Source organism: Centrocercus urophasianus, unplaced genomic scaffold (genome assembly GCF_019232065.1).
Source record: "Centrocercus urophasianus isolate 14NV4802_14NV808 unplaced genomic scaffold, USGS_Curo_1.0 seq_28, whole genome shotgun sequence".
In the NCBI taxonomy this organism is placed as follows: Eukaryota; Metazoa; Chordata; class Aves; order Galliformes; family Phasianidae; genus Centrocercus; species Centrocercus urophasianus.
In genome coordinates, this window is record NW_024884844.1 from 4,423,217 (window position 1) to 4,445,042 (window position 21,826).

A 21,826-nucleotide genomic window follows, 5' to 3' on the forward strand; every position below is an offset into this window, starting at 1 on the left:
GGGGGCAGACAGTTAGCATACCAGCTGTGAGCAATAGCCCTGCCCTTTAACACCATAGCAACACACAAAATGAACACACCTGCTCCAGACACATTGCAAAGGCTATTTTCTTCATTTTCACCCACCTGTCCTGTATAAAACCCTCAATTCTACCCTAGTAAGTTCTCTTTTCACTCTTGCAGCACCCAAAGATTACCCTGTGGCAGAGTTCTTGATGCTAAGCTCCATGCAACCCTCAGACGTGGCTATCTCTTGTCCCTAGAACTTCCAGGCGAGAGATCAAGGAGCTGAATGTGTAGGCAGGGAAAAGACAGAGACAGCAAAAACCAAAGGATGTTTCTGCACAATGGTTTGTGAGCACAAATCCTACTCAGCCAGTAAGAAATGATTCACTGCGAACAGACTCTGACCCCACTACCTATTATGCTCGACAGCCGATCTCGCTGAAATCATTTATCTTGTTATTTACATGGCTTCCATCAGAGTGATGTCTGAGCATTCCTGAACCAGATGAGTTTATCTGTATCGTGCTCCTGAGGAGTGCATGCTGTTAGCTCTACTGCACAGACAAGGAACAGAGGCATTGAAAAGACAAAAGGGTTTTCCTGGGGAAACTGATGTGATCTGCCAGGACCCTGCACCACACCAGGGGCTCCTGGGGTTAAGGTGCCATGCTCAGGGACAGGCCATGGGCAGGCCCATCACCACTCCACTAAAGCTCATCTGAGCAATAGGTGCTAAACTAGTGTGAGCCTTGCAGAAAGGAAAAAGGAAGAAGAAAAATAAAAGAGAAAGTCACAATAATTGTAGCATCATCTGAAAAAACGCAAACTGCAGTAACTGAGAAACCTGTCATCCAGTTCACTGGGAGGGCTGCAGCAATTGTTTTCTACATGAAGCCTCATTTATCAGCTTTTCCTAATTGAGAAAATGCTCCCATTGCACCTTCCTGCAAAGTTTTAGGACTGTGACACAGGTATGCACCCTCACGTTTCTTTCCCTCTCCTACCAGTTTTCCCCTGTACAAGCAATCCCAGGAGATGACTGAGGGTGACAAAGTTCCCACAGCTTCTGCCAGGGCTGAACCCCAAAGGTGGAAAACCATTGGGATGCCTTAGGGTACCAGATCATCTCACAAAGGACTCAGCCTTTATTAATGATTTTCCCTTGTTCTTTAAAATGACAGCAGTAGAAGTGCTTTGGATGTAGCCCAGGTTGCAACTCAGAACCCCTAATACCAGGTTGCAGGAAAATACAATGCATGTATGAGCTCAGCCCTCTGGGATCTGTGGTCTTTTCTAAAAACCAAACCACCAGACAGCAGCAACTCTTGAGTTCTGTCACCCGCAGGATTTCTGGTCTGCAGACCACAAAACTCTACACACTCACACTCCCTTCTGGCCAGAGAACAGAGAGTTCCCTAAACTCACCCTTTGATCTGCAAGAAACTGAGCATTCTCCTCAAATTACTTGTCAAGTTACCTCTCAAGTTACAGCATGAAGCCATTCCTATTTCTCCAGTACAGCTGTAGATAGACATATGGGATCATCTTCATCTTCCCGCACTCTAGAAGTTCCTCCTGCATTAATTTTAATGGGGTGCTCACAGCTCCTGCTCAGGTTAAAAGAATCAGACCTGCCAACTGCATTCACTCTAAAGCAGAGAAATCTCAGTTCTAGAAATCCCTCTGCAGTACTGATACTGAGAAGAAGTATGATAAAAAAAAGGAGAACAAGATAAGTTCCTGCAGAAGAAGAGGATGAAGTGCTCATTGTTCTTCCCTACAAGCCTTCAAGCATCAGACTGATGCTGTACCAGAGCCACCCCAGAAGCTGCATCTCTTCTCTCCAGTAACGGTTCAAATCCAAGGCAGGGAGTTTTTATGGCCTTTTTGCAAATTAAAAGAAACTACTACACAGCGGATGGATGAAACACCTCGCCCAAGGTCCCTCGGGATGTGCACATCTGCAAATTGATCCCACACTGCCCCAAACCCAGCCTGCTGCCCTTCCCTCCAGCCCAGCCTAATTCTCTGAATTTCACGATGATTCAAAATTCTATTTTAAACCCCTACAGCTATGGGTGTGTGCAACGAATTAAGGCTGAGCCAAGAAAATTTGAATTTAGCAGCTCATGTTGGGATTTTCCTTATGTTCTTAGTAATAGTGAAAAATGGAGCTGTGAGGGTTTAACTTCAAATGGAAAAGAAAAAAAAAAGCTGGTGGGTCTTTTGTGTAGCGATGTAAACCACCCTGAAGGTACAGCAGCAATGCCTGTCTTCTCCTTCCCAAGCAGCCAGTTTCCTAAATGCTGCAGTGACAGCCACCAGCCTGGCACAGCTCTCCCAAGCTTGCTGCTTGCTTACAAGCAAGGGCTGCTATGGTGCAGGAAGAAATGGGTCCAGAAGAGCAGCTGCTGGTATCTCCTGCTGCCTCCCATCATAAGGGGAGCAGCAGGGAACAACTGCCTGTAGAGATGGAGGGCAGCCAGGAGAGCCAACAGAGCTCAGGGACCACAGCCCTGGTTTACTGGTCAAACCCTGCTAAGCTCTTTAGGTAAGCTTTATTATTGCAGATGGTATTGCTTGCCCTAGATCTAGTGACCAAAATGGGGTTACTCTCTGTAATCCTGCAGAGGCTGATTACGAATCAGGGAATACTTCACCTCTGGACGCATGGCACCAACAGATAATAATGTGAGTGGTGCAGCATTTTACTATTAATAGGTATTTGCTTGGCTCAGGATAAATAAAAATAGGGTCAGAAATTTTGGCCCCTAGTTAGAAAAGCCAGCTTTGGGGCAGGCAGATCATGCTGCCCTCTACAGCGTTGTGCACATGGTCCATGTGTCACAGCAGCATGTAGGCTGGAGCTGCAAAGGTGGCAATGGGCACCTGCCTACTGGGGGAGCTGCAGGAGGAGCAGTTCTCTTGCAGAACTGCACGCACAGCATTTGTTCCCAAAGCCCCAGCACTCCATCACTGAGCATTCAGCATCCACCTCACAGAACTGCAGGGCAGGAAAGAAGAAGAAAAGGGCAGGAATGAGCAAACACTGCCCCATCCCACCCTGCTGCACTGGGCCAGTGGGGAGCAGGATGCTGCAGTCTGCACAGAAGGACGTAAAGCAGTGGGGATGCAAGAGAACAGCACTCATCCCCTGGTGCTGCCCCGCACCTTGCAGGCACCTGACACCTCCCAGCCCCACCAAAGTCACCAGACCTTGCGGGGAACAGCAGCAGCAGGATTGCTGTGAAACCAGTTTTCATAGAATCATAGAATGGCTTGGGTTGAAAAGGACCACAATGATCACTTAGTTTCCAGCCCCCCACTAAGTGCAGGGTGGACAACCACTTAGACCAGGCTGCCCAGAGCCACATCCAGCCTGGTACTCAATGCATCCGGGGACGGGGCATCCATAACCTCTTTGGGTATCCTGTTGCAGTGGTTCCAGTGGTTTTGAAGGTGTCAGCTCCTGAACGTGGACAGGAAATAAAATCTGCTTGCATCCGAGGCTTTCCACATTTCTCAGGCATCCAAGGGATGTCCTTTATAAAACATGAGATAAGTACAGGCTTGTTTTTCAGACCGCATATCTGTGCGGTTCCTTAGATACCAGCGAAAGCCTAAAGGCAGGTCTTGGCATCCCGTCCCTTCTCATCCACTCCTTCAGAAAGTTAGCACTGACTTTGACACTGACATGATGAGAAACGGGGAGGATCAGTGCCGTTCTGGGGAAGGCGCCAAGCTCTCCGTTAGCACCCCCACCCTGCTCAGAGCAAAACAAAGCAAAAAAAAACAACAAAAAACCAGCCCTCCTGTTTGCTACTGATTAGGCAGCCGAATTAAAACTGATGAAGTGATTGGATGGGATCCAAAGCTGTTTATCTGCACATAAATCACAGACATGCTTTACCCAGCCTGCATGGATTTACTGAGCTAGGGGAAAGACCTCTTATTCAGAATGCTGATTATTACAGCAATTAAAATATCAGTGAAGCAAAAATTTTGGGGAGGAAGCTGCTAGGGGCTCCGGGAGAAACAACTCTATCAAATATGAATTCAAACAAGCTTCTGATTAAAAATAAAATAGAATTGAAGAAGTCAGTTTGTTTCTTCTTGCTAAGTGTATAGCGATGGAAAAATCAAATCCTAAAGGGAAAGAGATGCACATTAGCTAGCTGGACACACTGAAGATTACAAAGGAAGGCTGATACATATTTTATGATCACAAGGGAATAAAAAAAATTTAAGAGGGATGTACTGTCAAACCAGACACAGTGTTAATAGCTAAAGTATATGGCATTAAGAGTTGCTCTTCCCACAGCTATTAATGTAAACTGAAAATTGTGAGCAGGCTGCAGCAAAAGAAAATAAATCACACTTTTTTTTTTTCTTCAGTACAAAAATGTGTTAAACAAATCCCACCCTCAGTGCTCACTCTCTGCATCCCAGCCCCCAACAACAGGACAAGGACTGCCATCCCAGCAAGCCACAACTGCCAGAGAAGTGAGTCAAGAGACAATGTCATACTATTAATCGTGGCTCATTTATGACACATTTTTCCTACTTATCAGAGTGATTGGCCTGGAGATTATCTCCCCCTTTCCCTTTGAGTCCTGAGAAACTATTTAACATGGGAAGTGGCTAAGGGGGGCAAAGAGGGGAGAGCGCCGTGTAGCCAAGTTACACATCCCAGCTGGAATTTGGGATGATGTCTTGCAGCTCCAGTTCCTCCAGCCAAGTTTCTTACAGGAAGCACGAGCACGCCAAGGGTGCATTGAAACACCCCAGAGCCAATAAAGAGCACTTGACTCCATTAACACTCTTACACTATGGGTCCCATCACGAAACCCGCCGTCACCTTGCAGCATGTTTGCTCGTGAGGTAGGCAGCGCCTTGCACAAGAAGACGGTTCAGCAGCCAAGAAGATCCTACTGCGTGCACAGAGCGTGCAGGTGGGATGTGCCAGTGCAGTGCCCTTTCAGAAGAGGAAAATACTGCTCATACATAAAGGTTCAGATGGAAGCAGCAGCCCTGGGGTCACCAGCAAGGTAAAGGGCAATCTGCTTTGGACGGGCTTGGGCAGGCAGCAGAGCATCCTCATAGGTGTGTTTTCATGCACACACAACAATCTGTTCCAGCTGTGCTGCAGGACAGGAATTTGTCACCAAGTACCCAAACAAAGCGGATGGCTCCAAGACTGCTTTTGTCTTCACTATTGTACAACTGGTCTTTTTTCTCCAATTAACCACCACAAGGCTTCCCTCAGCACACCTCGTGCTCTAGTGCCCCTGTGGCCTCAGTGTACCAAGAAAACAGCTTCGTGTTTAATAAATCCTCTTACATTATTAGGAAAAAGTTTCTAAAGTTCTTAGTTTAAAATTTTGTAATCCGTGCATTACAGCTCTGATGGTGACTTTAATGAGTTATTAGTAGCAAGAACGGTTTCACACAACACAGAAATACCTATGCTTCTATGCTGGAGCAAGAGATAACTTCTGAGAAAAGACAAATTATTTGGCAAATTTGTCAACTACTCTGGAGCCTTCAAGATGAAAGGCTTTATATGAATGTTGTATTTTTTTTATGTATGTATATAAAACGCTTTTACTGGACTGTTGATAAAAGCCTAAGCTACAAAGGAACTCTTTCCCCCAGCTGAGAAAAGGCAAGCTGCTAGACAAATCAGCTCAATCTCTGCCTTTCAAACAATATAAAGCAGTATAACTTTCAGGAGCAACACCTCATCTGATTTTTTTCCAGACTGCCTATCAGGAATCAGGCAGTAAGTAAACATTTGAAAAGTGTTCCTCGGAGAGCAAAGGTTTAGATTTGAGTCACAGGATCCACTGAAAAGAAAAATTGCTTCTGTGCATTGGGACAGTGCCTTCCCTTCTGAAAACTTTATAAAAAGAATAAATGGAGATAATCTTTTTACAAGGTATAGCCCATATGGAAATTCATTATTGCTTCCCCTTAAAATAAGTCAAGATAGCTCAAAAGTGAGAATGGGCTCCTATTTAAAAGAAAAAAAAAAGATTTTCTTATGACCGTATCCAGAAAAATTATGGTTAAAAAGCCTTATCGTAATCTAAAACAAAGCTCTCGTTGATGAGAACATGAGATAAACAAAAGAGAGAAAGGGCCAGAAAATTCCTCAATCATTAAGTGTGCTTAATGCAGAAATGAGCATACAAACCCAGATTGTTGATCAAATGCTCCAAGGATCCATTCTTCCCTAAAACAAAATGCTTGCCAGAGCAACCCCAGCACTGCTGCTCCCTGCAGCCAGCACCTGTGCTCATTAGCCCGGCTCAGACCATGCTCTGGTGGCACAGCTGAAAGGAATCTTTGCTCCTTCTTCACAACAGCAAAGCCACACCTCCAGAGAAGGTGAGAAATTGGGAAGGATTTACAGCAGGTTAGCAGCACAGCTGGGTAAAAGGAGAACCCCAACCTATGGGCTCTTCCCCCTTAGGAGTTACTGCCCATTGTTTGCCATTTTCCTAATAAATCTTAGTTTAATCTGAAAGGGATCTTTAAAGGCCATTTGGTCCAGCTGCCCTGCAGTGAACAGGGACACCTACAGTTGATCAGGTGCTCATAACCCCATCCAGCCTAACCTTGGATGTTCCCAGGAACTGGGCACCTACCACCTCTCAGGGCAGCCTGTTCCAGTGCCTCACCTCCCTTATTGCAAGAAACTATTTTCTTACATCCATTCAGTCTATATCTCCCCTCCTTCAGTTTGAAACCATTTCCCCTTAGTTTGAAACAGTTTTCCTAGGTTCACACTTTACTTTCAACGAGTGTGCACCTACATACAAATTTTCCCTCATTAGATTTATACTAAAGGTGAAAATTTGATCCTAACAGGCTTCCACTAAACCTGCAGCTACTTAGGAATTCTTTTCTTTCATAGCTGACGCTCACCCTGCCTTTGGTTTGACTACACTGTGTAAGTGTGGCGGGCACTTGAGGACAGGGCATAATCTCATACCACGTGCATGCTGCAACACTGAGACAAAGCAACCTAAGTTGTGGAGCCAGACAGAGTGCCCTGGGTGGTCACACACGCTTCTCTTTAACACTGATTAATTGGGGTGATTGGATGAGTCAAAAACTCACAGGGAGCTTTAGTTCATCACTTCTTCTGTATTTGGCTATTGTAAGAGAAATCTGAAGGGGAAGAATCTTTTTAGCATATAGTCATCACTCTCATTAGCATTGAAAATATGAATATTAATGTGAAAAGAGTTTAAGGGGAGACAGGAGGTAAGTGCAGATATCTTCAAAGAAAATGCCCACTGCTCCTCCAAAAAGGACACACTTCTGCAGCCTCCTCCACGCCTCTTCTTTGTCAGAGGACATGGGCTGGGAGCTGCCTGCAGGACCAATGCTGCCATTTCCCTGTAACGACCCATACACCTTTGCGAGGTTGCCCAAAGGGAAATGAATCATTATAATAGGACCAGATTGATTGTTCTGGAAAGTTCTTTGTTGGGTCTATAGTTCTACAAAACTATAGAGGAAAATTTTATTCATCTATTAAAATAAAATAATAAATTCATTGTAATGATGAAAAAAGAAAACAGAAACATTTTCCATAAAGAAAACAAAAAATCCTTTGCTTTGTTCCAAACAGAAGCTCTAAATTCTGCTAAGTGGGCACATTTCCTAGATTCAGACAGCACAAATTGGGCACAAACAGTAAATGGAACGTTCTTGTGTTGCTGCAATGGAAAAGCAATATTGCAAAACTAACCCCTTGCAATGCTATTACTTACTGTGGGATATATTCTGGGACCAGACTAATTGAGTTCCGTTCACCATTCCCTTGCCCATACTGCAATCACACGTACCTGTACGGATTGGTTGCCACGTGTACATATTGGTGTAAAAAGAATTCTGGCTAAATGCACCAACAGCATTATTCTTGGTTTGAACTGCTATAACCAGGGCCTGACTTTGACCCACCTTGTTAGCTACAATACACTTCCCTTCCCTTCCCACTAAACAGCATCTGCAAAAGTTGCATCATCTGCCTGCACTGCAGCAGGCACGCATTGTTCGTATCCAAATGGTTGCAGACACCTACCTTTTTTACAGGCTGAAATACAAGATCTCAGCTCCCAACAAAGTCAGGAGAAAGAGTGGGTCTCATCAAGTTCCGTAAAGGCACAGTTAAGAGAGCCTTGAGCCATTTGGAAAACCCTTCATGTAACATTTGCACTTCTTTACCTCATCAAAAACCACAAATAGGCCGTGGCAGCCTCAGAAACAGACCAAGTCTTCCAGCTCCCAGATTTGTGCTTTATCTGCTTGATACATACTGTCCTCACTGGAGCAGGAGAAACAAAGTGATCAGAGACCATAACTCCTCGCAGTGATCAACATGAAAACATCACATTTCAGCACAAGACACGTGTGTCACTCCATTGCTAACTCACCAGCCCAGAGGCCAGGTCCAGGACAAATGTTCCAGCAGCAATCCAAGCTCAGAGTCCCAGAAGGTAAACCTGTTAGGACGTTAACTCTCCCTCTCAGAGGCAGTCCCACTGCAGCCTTCTCTGAACCCCTTGGACTCTGCAGGCTCCCTTCTCTGGCATGCCTCCTTGGCCTTCTTCCTTTTATTTTTCTCATAAACTTGTTTCTGGATGATTTATCTATTAAGAAAAAAAAGAAAGAAAGAAAAATGAAAAAGCTTTTTTTGTTGTTTTTCCTTCATTAATAAAGAAATGTGCCTGACGTTATAGGGTCCTCTTTGAGGAAGGCTCTTGCTACTTCTGTCAGGTCCTTCCTCTCCCCTGAGTTATGGCACTAACTATTCGGGAAAACAGCCCTTCGCGGTCAGCATCTCTCCCCTTCTCCCTCCCCCAGTATTTTTCAAAGCAACCTAAATGATCCCAAGCCTGGGCTGAGCATCCAGTCTGATATAGTCATCATCTCCGAAGGCCTCACTTGTCATCCATCATTGACTCAGACACACAATCCCTGTTCAGTGTAAACGTGACTCAGTTTAGTTTTTCCAAAGAAGGTTTGTTTACTTTTCTGGAGGAGACTAATGAGTAAATATTATTTGGTAGGCTAGAATTTCATGAGCGCCAACTAAAATGAGGCTTCAGATCACCAGACACAGCATAAACATATGGTAAAAAGTTTGTAATCATCCCCAAGACTACAGAGGCATCCTGCAAGGCAGTCAAGGAAAGGAAGGGAAGTCGATTTGTGAGTCCCAGCATAGAGACTTAAACATAAAGCCATCTTTCCTCCGTATCTCTACTCTCAGAAAATGCAATTTTCTGAGTTTCTGCCTAGCTAGCAAATATCAAAAGCTAGCAGTTATTCGTCTCCAGTATCAAGCCAGTTACAGTTCTAATTGCAATTGATTTCTAAGTCTTCTCTTCTCCGTCATTTTTTCTGCAAATATCGCTCCCATAGGTGCACTGCAGCTAAGCTATGCTGTTCTCTCTGCATGTTTGGCACCACCTTTAAAAATCAAAGTGCTGAATTCCTTCGTGAATGACTGAAATGAGGCACTTACATATGCCTACCAAGTGCTAGAGAGAAGGCAAACTCTGACCCTACATCATTTGATAGATGACAGTGCTTCTTTGGCTGGAGGAGAAGAGGGATTACTTCTAAAGCCTTCCCTTAATTCTTCGTGGCTGTATTACAAAACAAGCAATTGTAAATCTCCACAAATTGTATTAAACAGTATAAGTAAACTTAAGAAAATGAGATACAAATGCCAACACTATCAATGTTTTTCAGAACAAACATGTCAGGCACTGTTACAGTACCACAGCAGGTCAGCCCAGTCCAGTAGGGATTACAAGCATCAAGAATACATCAAGTAAAGACCAGATTCAGAGCAGAATCTAGCTTTTTTTCAGCCTAAAAGAATATAAAATTGAAAGAAAACCCATGAAAGAGTGGAGGGAACTTTAGGGAAGCAAAGAATCCCCCCAGGCCACCCCATATGCAGAGCTAATGACCGCTCTGCAAAGAAAGCTGCTGAGGAGTGGCATAAAGGATGGAGAATCTGCCAGGCTCTGACAAGCTGAGATAAAATGAAGAGAAACAGTTATAGAGAAAGACTTGTTTTCCCTTGGCGATGAACTGCTCAGCTCAGCTACAGTCCCAGAGCAGAGATGGGAATTAGCCTGTGGTATCTAACCAAAAAAGGCCACTGACACCCAGTTAAAGGAGTCAAGATACTGGAAACAAGCTCAAAGTTTAGCACAGGGAAATTTTCCCAACCCCCAAAGCTTCTGCCATTTCACACAGGGATAAAAATGAGCTCTTCTAGGGAAAGCCAACCCAGCATCTGAACCTAAGGAGTAACCTGATGTCCCAGCCTGAAAGCCTGAAGTTTAAATCTCCACACTGCCCGACCACACTGTAACCACAGCCTGTAGCATTTGTCTTAGAGATCTCAGCTGAAAGGTACCACCAAGAATTCATGTGTTTACGCTGGGAAAAAAAGCCTGACCAGAAACCAGGCTTCCATCTGAAAGTTGCTGGTAGGGGAAAAGCGGTAATTTCCTTTTTTCTCTTCCCCAAGAAAATCTCAAAGCATGAGGAAAGACTTCTTTAAAAGCAATGTTTTGACAGCAATAAATTAATTTTCCAACCAGCTCTCCAACATATATCTACTGTAGCACATAACAACCAATGCTTGTACAAGGGCTGACCTATTTTCCTCACAAAGAACAACACTGCTTTATTTTTCTTTGGAACACCACCCATTTTCATCTCTGATGATTTATGGAATAGAATCTACTGTCTTCTGCACTTCCATTGCTGTTGATGCACCCAACTATAAGATTTTTCTCCCTTTTCAGTGTGTAAATTGAGGTCCCTAGCAAGCTCTGCCAATCAGATTAGTATATTAACTTTCCAAATTACATGAGATCACAGTTTTACGTTCACTTCCTGATCACTATCAAGGTCCTGGAGAAACTACATTTATTTTTGAGAAGCTCAAATCCTTATGAGAATTCTATTACTTTAGTGATCATCAACTACGCTGGACAACACAAGACATTTCCATGCACAAGATCCCCATCTTTCTCTTTATTTTCTGATGTTGTGGTTGGCGACCATTAGCTGTTAATTGGGATCCCTAGGAAACCTCATTAATTAGCTGCACCATGCCTGTCAGCGTATTTAAAATACAGCAAGGAACATTAGCTGCATATTTATGGCACAAAGAGATTAATATTTTTGTTATTTGCTTTTCTTCATCATATTAGACCCACTGATTGAGACACCAGGCTCCCTAAGTTCCCGTGGCAATACGTTTGGTCCACTTTTCTGAGCTTGAAGCCAGGTTTTTGATAAAGCCTTAGCGGCAGCGCAGACACAAGGCTGTTTGCAGCTGTGCTGCTAATGAAGTGCTGTTGCAGGCAGGAGAGCATGAGCACATTTGCAGCAGAGAGCCCCGGAGGTGGTTAATTAAGATCAACCACTGCACCACCACCAGCCTTCAGGCCAGCTCTGCTCCAAGGCAGCAGCTGGGGTGGAACACAGGGCTGGGTTCTGAGGAGATGCTATAGGGAAGCCCAGCTGCTTCTGTGAGAGAACGGTGAGTTGCCTAAGTGCTGTGCCATAGGGAAATCTCCCTGTACATCCCTCTGTGGCCTTTAAATCTCCTCCGGCACAACCATAGCACAGGACTTCTTGTTTCTTGTTGTGAAGCCACAGAAAACCTAATTTCCTTCTTCACTCCTAGAGATGAAAGAAAGATCCTCCGCATGTAATGATGCTATTGTAGTACTTTCATTCCAACATAGTTTATTAATGCTGCTAATGGTTACAACAGCCAAGGCTGACAGAGCACTGCTAGTGAAAACCACCATATTGTGCAGGGAAGACACAATGCCACACTTGCTGGGTTCGGAACCTGAAGTATTTCTATCTAGTTTGTCTGAACTACCTCATTAAGCAAATGACTTCCTTTTCTGCCTGTCCTTAACCATCTGACAGTTTAGCCTCATTTCCAGCTAGAATTTGCCCTTTATTAAATTGCATTTGTTTTTCTCTGTTACTACTTTCACAATGTGCCTTCTACTTTCCCTGGCACTTAATGACCCTATGATGATCACTTGCCATTTAACACATCATTAGAGGAAGGTGGCTAAGTCCATCCTTAGTTGTCTGTCTTTAATCTGGTTATCTCCCTTCAAAGATCACCTTCTGAATTTGACAGCACAATGTTGGTGCACAACACTATAGGAGGGATCTTACAAAAAACACAGTAATAGATCTGTTAATCCTCTGGTTGTGTTTCATCCACTGGGCACTGACATTGCTCTTCTCAAAGGCATCACACAAAGATTTCTTGTTAACTTCCAGGAACAAGACTGGCTGTCTTCATTCCACATCTCCCACATGCAAGGTGTGCTTGCTGAAAGCTCAGAGTGTCCCCTGCAGCACCACAAACACGAATTACATGGATTACCCATCACAAAAAGCCAAAGAATCTCAGTGCTGTCCCAAGTCCCATTGGAGCAGGACAGCAGGCCCACAGGGATGCAGTAGGCACTGGATCATGTTGCCAGGCTGGGATGGACTGAGGGATGCGTGAGCCTTGCTGAGCCAGAGCCACAAGCTGCACTGAATCGGAGCAAACCACTTGCCCATCACTAGTATGGTTAGTGGAGCCCTGGGTTCCAGTCAAGCTCCTCCTCCCTTCATTGATATATTTGTTTGACTTGGATCTACCATTCCATACGCATACAGTTTCCCATTTTTCACATATAATTTTGATACAACCACTTTCTTGCTTTAGTTTTTTCCCTTTTTCTTTTTCTCCAGATCCAGACCCCAAACCACCTTGTGTTACAAAAAAATCCCAGAGTAACGATGCATTTTTCAATGCCTCTGGTTAAGCAAAAGCAATAAATGCTGAAGGGAGCAGATTTTGAAGTGAATCAAGGAAGCAAATGAGTGTGGAAACCAGGGTCTGAAAGCCATTTGGGAAGTCATCCCTGAGCTACATTGCTGAGGATCAGCTCCTGTACTTCAAAACAGCACCAATGAGCAGAAGCAATAAAACTTGTCTGATCAGTTTAAGCACCAGCATCGCTCACAGGCCCTTCTGGATGCTCACACAAACACACACATACTTATGCACCCGTGAAGTTAAACCACCCAGACTTCTTCCACAATTACTTTGCCAACAGCCGATAATGCGGGCAGGAGCCCTACAAGACCTGGTTGTCATACGTGTGCCCTCTGAGGCAGCTTTTAGCTATGGCTTTTTCTAATCGAACTTCTATAGGTGTCTCCAGAGATGATCTGAGCATCTAAATAGAGGTATGCTTATGTACCAGATGCTTATTTAATTAGTTAGTCAGTTATTTTTAATTTTGTCCTCATAGGACCCCTGAGAGCAAAGCACTTGGGCAGGATCCCATCAGTGGGGCTGTGGCAGTGGGGTGAAAATCTCTCTGGTCTTAATTAGTCAAAAGCTCTCAAACTCCTGGAGGTATAAACTGCCAGAGGTGGAAATCTACTGACTGTAAGAAACGTGCCTCAGATAAACAGCAGGGAATAAAGCATAAGATGGCTCAGTGTTAGCTGGCTTGATGGAGTTTTACTTTCCCTGAATCTGCAGGAGAATTTTTAGTGTTCCTCCTTTATTTTTAATGAAAGTTTATAATGGAATCTCCCCTGTATAGCGAACTGGGATTCATAAAAACAATGCAACAGTCTATATATTTTTCTGGTTGTAATTTCTAAAGCCAAATTTACACAGGCTGTTTATAAGCCACTCAGCAGAAAGCAGAAAAGATTTTCATCTCTTTACCAAAAAGCAAAAAGCCTCAAAGCAAATGAAAACCAGGATTTTGAAGAGCCGTGTGACACCCGCAGTGACTTATACCACATGCCCTGCAGAACAGTTTTCCCACAGCTTGGTGGAGCCTTATTTGAAGGTTAATAGAGAGGCATGATCTTTGGGTAATAAAGGCTGAGTCCATTACAAGGGAGACACATTTGGACTTGCAAGGAAGAAGAGGGAGATAAAAATGGCAGGCAGGAGAAATCTCTATTGAAGACACTACTGTGGGATTATTATCCCGTAATTTGTAAAGCAGGGAGAAGGGCTTCTTACGGGGTTTGTTACAGCAGTAGATGGGGCAGGCAGCTGGAGGAAAGCAGAAAGCATCTCCCCAGTTCTCACCCTGTCCTGAGACCCCCATCTGTCCCCCAAGCCCTAACCCCACTGAGGTACAAGACTCTAACCCCACTGAGGTACAAGTGTAGAGCCTATTGCTTTTAGAAGAAATTTTGCTCAGACAAGAATTAAGCCTACAATGATTTGTCCTTACCAAGAGGCTGTGAAGGTTTCCACGTATAAGTTTGAGGAAAATGACTTTCGGGATTCGCTCTGCTCTGCTCCTTCGGTCACTTTGGCAGCTCCTCCTGGAGGGCACCAGAGCTGGCACTCGGACAAGCCATCAGCTAACAGGCTAACAAATTATTGATTCGCTTCTCACTTTGAAGCAGACAACAACCTACTCCTCAATGCACTGCATCCTTCAATACCTCCCTCCGGAGCAATACCGTTTGTAACATTGGCAGCACGGGGCACTTCCATCTCTCAGGCCTGACAGCCGGAGGGAGCACCGCGCTTCGCAAATGTTCTTCTTTTACCTTCAGGCAGTGCCGGCAAAGGGAGGCTTTTGCACAGACTCTGGCTTTCCTATCCACACCTAGACTCAGCCAGATGCATGTACAAACATCCAAGCACACGTATGCAAAATGAACTGAATTGAGGATGCAGAGGTGTCTGACACCAAATGGGGTTAAGAGCTCATTTCCCCCACTCTTACAGCGTTAAGAAGCAAACACACTTTCCCATGCGTCATGCACTTAATGAGCTTCAGACTGCAGCATACAGAAGGATCTTGACATTGGCTAGAAGAAACAAAATGTTCAAAATTATCTGGATACATTGAGGCACTTCATCATAAATGGCTCATCACCATCCTGAATATCAGATTTGGGAAATTCCTGTCATTTTCTGCAACTTGCGGCAAGGTGTCCTGAACTTTCCCATTTTCTACCTGCCTTCTCGACATACTAGAGATGCAGTTTCTCATTTGAGCCACACACTGGAGAAGCCCAGGGCTGGGAATGAGGGCCGTCAATGGGATCCATCCCATGTGCCCATGTGGTACCCAGCAAAGGGGAGGTGAACCCAAGAGCTGCACCTGCAGCTTCACACCAGGACTACAGGGCATGCCTTGGGCAGATGCCGGCTCAGAATACAGATAAATGTGACAGCCCATCTATTCTGCATGAAAATGCCTTCTCTGCACCTCAAATCAGTACAGTTCTCTTGCAAATTTTTCCTGTTGTAGTGATTCTGAACGGTCATCCAGCCAACTCACCTAAACAGCTCTGAAAATGATAGCGTGGCTTATCAGGCCAATGATCTACAATTTTATATCTCCCTAAATACCTATTTACAAACAGCATGATAAGCCTTGTAAGGTTACTGTGTCAAATTCTTATGCCATTTCCAAGGGTGCTTTGGAAAATACCCATTTTATCAGAAACATTAAACAGAAAAAGAAAATATTTCTATGTTTTGGCCACTCCTCTTTTAATTAAGATTGATATAGCAGAGATTTCAAGCATGTGAGAAATATTCTGTACCAAAAATACTTTTCATTGTCCCCATACTGTATTGCAGTATGTCCCAATTTTCAAGAGTCTGCTTTGCTTTAGATAACGTTGCCAAGTTACTAAAAAAAAAATCCTCAGCAATGGGCTGCTTGTATCCCAGGGTCGTAATAACGTATCCTGGTGACACTGAAACATGGAGATGTAAACAGTGAGAAGACAGAAGGACATTGACCCAAGTGGCTGAGTTTAAAGCACTGCCATTCCGGAGCAATGCGGTATTTATACTGTTGGACACATTATCACTATTGGTGGCTGCGGAACTAGGTGCCAATTTTAGCATTTCTTAGATTTATTTGCAAACGGAATTCATATGCCAGTCGCGTTACACAAGAGAGACCTCTAACAGATGCAGATTCATATATGCTGAAAAGGCTGAAATAATCACTCCTAGCCCCGAGGCAGAGGAATAGAACATTTGTTTTCAATACTTAAATTGAGTAACACTACAGGACAGCTCACGTTGATACAAACCTTTATAACAAGAGGTAGAGGACAGCACTGAGACATACAGCTCTCCTGGCTGGATGGATCGTGTGTACAAATCAAGTACAAGCCACCATCAGCGGCAGCAACAATTTCGATGGCAGACTGATAGTGAGACAAGGTGGATCCCCTGTGCCTTTTATTGGGCTGATACATAAACTGTTATGCATGAGCTTTCAGGCCAAAAAGCCTCCTGGAGGCTGGCAGCAGAAAGAATACTTCTGGCCTGAAAGTTTCCCTCTGCTTGGAGCCAACATAAAGCCTCCACCTCTGTCCATTTTATCTCAAGCAGCTGAAAGCAATTGTTTGCAGCCCGCTTGTGACAAACAATCACAGCGTCAACTTGCACAAACCCAGCGGGCCGATAGAAAAGTCCTCACCACTAAAGTGCACTGTTTGCTTTCTGTGCTCTCTATCTTCCCAGGGTATTTATAGAACACAGACACTGGGACGTTGCAGCCCAGCCGCGGCGACACTGAGAGCATGTAAGCACCTTGAGAGGGCTTTCTACAGCACCAGGACTGAAGTGGTCAGACACCTTCTGGCAGTTCTTTTCCCTGAACAAAAACAGCTTGGGAAGTTTTATCAGTTCTGCTGAAATTGTGTCTTGAAAGGGAAGAAAGGAAAGAAAGGAAGGAAATAGGAAAAGTTCGGACAACGGCAAAACCAGACATGGAAAACTTCAACAGGTGTTAAATATTCTGAAATAAGGTTTTCTTCAGCTTTTTCTGTATTATGCATCTGAAAATAAATATTTCTTGAAACAAAGCCTTTCTGTGAACCCCAAACAATGCTTTTTTCCCCTCAGAATTTCCTTTCCAGCTTTGAAGTTTCTAATCAGAATAAAAGCAAACACTACAGTTCTACACAGAACACAGCTTCTGTCCATCCCACAACCTGCAGCTCAGACTCCATTCCTGCCTATAGGGCCAAGATACTGGAGCCCTTTAAAAAAATCCATTCTATGCCTCTTGGTATAGCTAGGCATTTTTTTAAAATATAAACTCAGCTTGTTAGCAAGAAATGAAAGTAGGCAGCCCTCAAGCATACATCAGACCACATTTCCAGACAAGCTACTTAGAAGTGTAAAGCTATGAATAACCTGGGCATATTTCTCCTGAAGAAGGCAAAATCATAGAATCATAAATGGCTTGGCTTGGAAGGGATCTCAAGGATCAAGTTCCAACCCACTGCCACATGCAGAGCCACCAACCTCCCCATTTAATACCAGACCAGGCTGCCCAGGGCTCCATCCAATCTGGCCTTGAACACCTCCAGAGATGAGGCATCCACAGCCTCTCTGGGCAGCCTGTTCCAGCACCTCACCACTCTTGATAAAGAACTTCCCCCTGACATCCAACTAAATCTTCCCTCCCTCAACTTAAAACCATTTCCCCTTGTCCTGCTATTATCTACCCTTATTAAGAGTGACTCCCCTTCTGTTTGTAGGCTCCCTTTAGGCACTGGAAGGCTGCAAAATAATAAAGTAAGAAGGGAAAGAGACCCAAACATACACTGTCCTGGTGAGAATGACAGTTCTGGAGCACCACTGTTGCATAGCTGGGCTGTGGCAGGTGAGAACATTCCTTCCCCAGAGGAAGCTTCGGGTTTATGACAAATCAGGGATGATGCTCAACAGCTATTTGATGAGCTCTGCAACAGCTGCTGGGGTCTGCGTGCCACTGCAACACAGCTGGAAGCACGCAGTGCCACAGCATTAACAGGATCATAACTCAGGGCTTGCCAAGCACTGAGCATTGCTAACTCTTTCTGATGAGTTATTTGTGCCCATAATCAGCTGTGAAACTCTTTAGGAAAGATGTTTTCTGAAAAGGAGAATTTATCTGAAAAGGAACCCACTGTCACTAATAAAGCTGTCTGGTCTCAAAGCCTCCACAAATCAGGCTCAAATCCATGATGCAATCTTAGGGAAGTTAAATGTTTTCCCAGCGACTGAAATTTAAGGAGTTTTTGAAAGAAGAAAAAAAAAAAAAAAAAAGAAAACCAACCAACAACCAAAACCAATCAAACAAATGAAGGAACCTTTGCCTATCAGAAAGAACAGCACGTGGATCCAGCCCCTTCAGCTCTGCCTAAGAGAGGTTCTATCTGCTGCACTGCTCAGAACAGCGAGCATTGGGCCCTTGTGCAGGGCCAGCTCTGCTGCGTACCGTACGAGAAAGTCCCTGGCACAGCTCTCAGCTGAGAGATCTCTCTCCTCTGCGTGTTGAGTGATAGCTCCGGCCGGGGAGGGGAACATCTCCCAGCTGGTGGTGGAGCAGCATTGCTGTTGTCGTCAGTGTTCCTGGAACCAGGCTGCTCTGCAGCTGCTGCGCGCTTGGTGAGCCTGTGGATCAGCGTGCATGGAGGGGGAAAGCAGGGGGCACGTTTCTGGCTTTGTTTGAGCACATGAGCAATCGGTTCTGAGTTCAGGATTAGTCATTCACACGTTGCCACGCTGACCACTCCTTCCCATTTCACACATGCCGAAGGCATCTGTCTTTAAGAATGACAATTAAATTAGAATCACTGCCTTCCCCTGCATTATATCAATGCCTGGAGCATAAAAAGGGTGGGGAAAAAAAAGCAGACTTTTACTCTGATTTACACTGAATGCCATTTGTATTTTTTAATGCATGTCTGAAGGGAAAGAGTATCCACGGGTTGAATACGGGGGCCTTTATCATCACAAAAGGAACAGTAATATAAGAAAAGAGCAGAACGGAGAAGGATGAAGAGAGAAACAAAGTATTTCAGAGAAATAAGTTCAAAGCTGCTGCTTCTTGGGCATTTCACAGGTTCAAATCATGCAGATGTGCTGAGGAAGGAGGAGATGCTGCCACAGCCAGCACAGCAGAGCCCTCCTTGCACCTGCAACTCTGCTTCTGTAAAAGTAAGAGCAGCAGCAGCAATCTCCTTCCAGATGATTCTACCACTCCACAGCTGAGCCCCGTGCACTGCTCCGTAACAGCCTTTTAGGCATGATGAGGGCAAGGCTCTGCTTTTAGTAGGTCTGATTTTGCCAGCATTAGAGGAAAAGGTCTCATCTTAGAGGATCTGAGCCTGATGATGTGCTTTTTCTCTTGCTGAGGATAAGGGCAGAGCCCACACATACCACAAAGCCTCCTTCAGTTCTTACTGCCGTACCAGTGAGCAACTGCAAGGGAGCCCACTGGTGCAGAAGACCCCCCCAGCAGGAGCAATGATGCTGAGAACAGCTGTATTAGCTGTATTCTCCATAGACAACCTGTAATGACTGCATGGAGCACAAACTTCTCTTGCTCTCCCCACGTGATGCCGCAGACACACCACACTAAGCTCAACCAGTGAGGAAGGCAATCAAGCAGAACAAAACAACATCCAGCCAGGCCATATCATCTCTTCAAGCAGCCTCAGTGGTATTCAGACTCTCTATTTCTTTGCACATAATGACCGATCAGGAGAAACCATTATTTTCAACTCTTGATTGTATCCCAAGTCTCGTACTATCTAGTCATTTTGTCAAAGCATTAGTTCCTATAGTTACACAAAACCAACCATTGCTTCTGGTTCCTAAGGAAATGAGATAAACTGTGGTCTGTCTGCCTCTTCCTCCTAATTGGGAAACATGAGGACCAGCTTTAATCCAGACCAGGCTGGCAGCTTCAGGGATAAACAGGATCTTTCTAACATCCAAAACACAAACTCTGGACAGGAGAGAGATCCAGCAGCTCCAAGAGAGACTGAAATGTGAACTCAGGCTAAACCACATGAGTAATAGCCTTATAAATAACATCTAACTGTATTCATGAGGGTTCATAGCCAACCTCAAGACATGAATCTGTAGGAAACCAGGCTTAACTTTTCCCATTGCTCATTCGGAACTGAAGATGGAAGACTGACTGTTTGAACCACACGTAGTTAGCCTCCATCCCTACAAAATACAGAAGTCAGAACAGAAAGAACCTTTATCCACTTCTCCAGTTTCTCAGCTCTGTAAGTCAATTCAGACCTCTCAAGGCCCGATCTCACAAGGTCTGAAAATCAGCCTAGCAATACGACACTTGCAGCTTAACTGTAAATAAAACTTGAGACACAAGTGTCCAAACCTACAAGAGTAGACACAGCTCTGTCTAGTCTACAGAAATCAAAGCCAGAAAAACCAAACCACCCGATTTCATTGCTCCCTTCCCCTAACACAAGGCTTAAAAAGCATTTGTTTCTAAGGATCGTTAAATTAATACTCAGGAAAAACAATGATTTTCCTAAGACCTATCTGACTTCCCATCATTAATTCAGCTTCTTTCAGGTGCTGAAGAGATGTGTGTAGGAATGGCATCCCAAAGCACTCTGTGTCCCATTGCTGACTGCCTCAGGCACAAATCCATCCCATATTGTCAGGACGGACAGCAGCAGTGATAGACCTATCACTGGCATTTCTGGTAGGTACTGCATTAACTAACGCAGTTTAAGACGCTGGTATTTCAAGCTTTCTGAGCAGATCTATAACTGGTTCCCTTTTACACTGTCACTTCTGCCGGGGGCACCCTTAGAGAACTAGAGATTTGAAAATGTCTCCGCGCAGACAGGGCTGGTGAGGCCTCCTCCACACAGTGATTTACATCACTGCAGCAATGAAAATTCCTGTCTGAAACCGAGTGCCTGACTGCAAACTTACCACAGCTCCGGGGCTAGTGGAGTCAAAAGGTCACCACATTTATTTGTTGCTCTTCCAAGATCACTTTCCCATGAACTTGATGGATTCTCAAATGCCTCCTATTGCACAGAAGACCGTGATTAATCTAAGTCTTCGTTAAGTCTGGGACCAGCAGTTTTTCTTCAAAAAACTCGCTCTTAAATTCACTGGTCAGCTTTAGCAATTTTAAAAGTGATCTATTAAATTAAAATATATATAAAGGTCATCTTTTTCTAAGTGAGTATAATACCTGTAGAAAGCAAATGACTCCAGGAACTCTCCTTAATGTAACACATTGCCCAGAGATGGAAGAACTCTGCATTCAAGATGCTCTCTTCTTCCCTCCCCTGTGCTGAGACATGGAAGAAGTATCCTGCTCCCAGCCATTTTATGCTGTGGCATAAAATGCTTTAACTTCACGTCTGTTTCTTCAGCTAATAAAAGTGCTTCTCCTTGTCTCTGAATTGTGGTATTAGTTAATTATTTCATTTCTTAGGTAATACAATAGAATATGGTGATTTTATACAGTTTCCCCTAACTTCCTCATCTTTATAAAGCTGCGGGTCTTGGAGCAGCAGCTTCAGCCAGAGCTCAGCTTGCAGCCTTCCTCCTCAGTGCCCTGATGGCAGGCTTTATGCATGAGATAGAGGTTCTCATCCCCTCTGCTAATCCTGCTGTGAAACAGAGACCCTGACAGCCATGCCTCTGTCTCCAGGTTCATCAGTTCTCATTTTTCACCCCAGGCAAGTTGGTTTGGAAGCAGCAGTGCTGATGCTGCCATGGGATGCAGGGGCACTGTCCCTGCCCTTTTGGGCTTGCCTCCATTACCCCATCTCCCCCTTTATCCCATCCAGCCTTCCATTGCTCCTTCGAACTTCCTGCTGTCCCCCCACAAACTCCAAACTCACAGCAGGACCTCCCACTCTCCCTGTGCAAACCACTCAAACTCACAATCTTTGCATTT

General features: G+C 44.5%; 1 protein-coding gene across 1 annotated transcript in view; it reads right to left on the minus strand.

Annotated features, from left to right (window-relative positions):
* The window catches only part of SEMA5B (semaphorin 5B), a 251,164-nt gene that overhangs the window by 175,430 nt on the left and 53,908 nt on the right, over nt 1–21,826 (minus strand). Inside the window, exon 2 of the mRNA XM_042827036.1 lies at nt 8,453–8,668. The gene's annotated coding sequence lies outside the window, so the exon portion shown is untranslated. The remainder of the gene's footprint in view (nt 1–8,452; nt 8,669–21,826) is intronic.